We start from the raw sequence: 1385 nt of genomic DNA, 5'->3' as shown, positions 1-1385 counted from the left end.
CTTGGGTAACGCTAAGCACGGGAAAATGCGTGTCAAGCGGTATGAAGCTGGTTGACCATCAAACAGAGTCAGATAACGGATGGAAACAACACACATACACACGCGCGCGCACGCACAGAGAGAGAGAGAGAGAGAGAGGGAGAGAGAGAGAGAGAGAAAGACAGTTTGAAGTCACAAAATACGCACACCCCACACAGCACCGAAATATTTTAGAAAGCTCTCAAAAAGCTGTCAATGAAATATGAAACATATATATATAAAGGCTTGTATTATATTCAATATATTAACAATGTAAATAAGGCCAGGATTTACAAGCTTATAGGTTGGATAAATATAATTAATAACTTATAGCTTATTACATTTGCTACTTATTCTACGTACGGACGCGTTTCTGCACACGGTGCCTTCTTCAGCGTACATTAAATTCTTAAATTAAATAATTAATATAATAATGAGAACATCTCTGTAGGGTGGACTTAATTTTTAAAAATCGTAAACTATAAAATGTAAAACTTAATTTTAATCGTAGTCAATTAATCTCTAATGAATCTGTTACATCATCTCGATACTCTTAAACCGCTATTTCTTATGTAGTCAAATTTTAAAAATTACACGAAAGGTCATTATTTGAGCGAATCATGGTCTAATATCGTCCTTTTGGTTTGGTATATCAGGTTAGTAGGCCTGTATCTCGTCATTTTTTATGTTATAGTGGACGTCCATTAAATCTATTATTAAATTTCTTGTTTTAGTACTATTCCAATTTATAATGTATAATATGTAGTACCTTGTATGGTATTGGACCATTATTCTTTCTTAATTCTTGTCGGTTCGTCAGAAGATCTATCGTACCTGACTCTTTCGTGTCTCTGAGAGGAGTGACTCAACTTTTAGAAACTGTCTGTTATATGTTATCGTTTGTAGGTTACTGATTTGTTTTGTTTTTAATTTTAGCTAGGCTATGTAAAAATTCTGTGTAGGAGGCATTTAGATCCTCTGTGTCTTTCTGGGAATTGATTCCTTTCGGCTGTTTTTTAATATGAATCATCTCACTTATGATTCTCTTATGCCCATTCTACACCTAGGGATGATCCTACTTGTGGCTCATCCGATATTCCCTTCTATACCTAAAGCTAATCCTACTTGCAGCTTATCCGAGGGAGTAGTATAAAGTGTAAAAGGTTTACACTTTGGTTGGTTTCCAATCGTACCAAAGTACAACTACAGTGTACCCTTTTACATTTTATACTACTCCCTCGGATAAGCTGCAAGTAGGATTAGCTTTAGGTATAGAAGGGAGTATCGGATGAGCCACAAGTAGGATCATCCCTAGGTGTAGAATGGGCATTACGCCATATCGATTCTCTATCTATTACCCACGTAAT

Source organism: Vollenhovia emeryi, unplaced genomic scaffold (assembly GCF_000949405.1).
Source record: "Vollenhovia emeryi isolate VEMERY1.0 unplaced genomic scaffold, V.emery_V1.0 DF940055.1, whole genome shotgun sequence".
Taxonomy (NCBI): Eukaryota; Metazoa; Arthropoda; class Insecta; order Hymenoptera; family Formicidae; genus Vollenhovia; species Vollenhovia emeryi.
Note: the sequence above shows the minus strand (reverse complement) of the source record.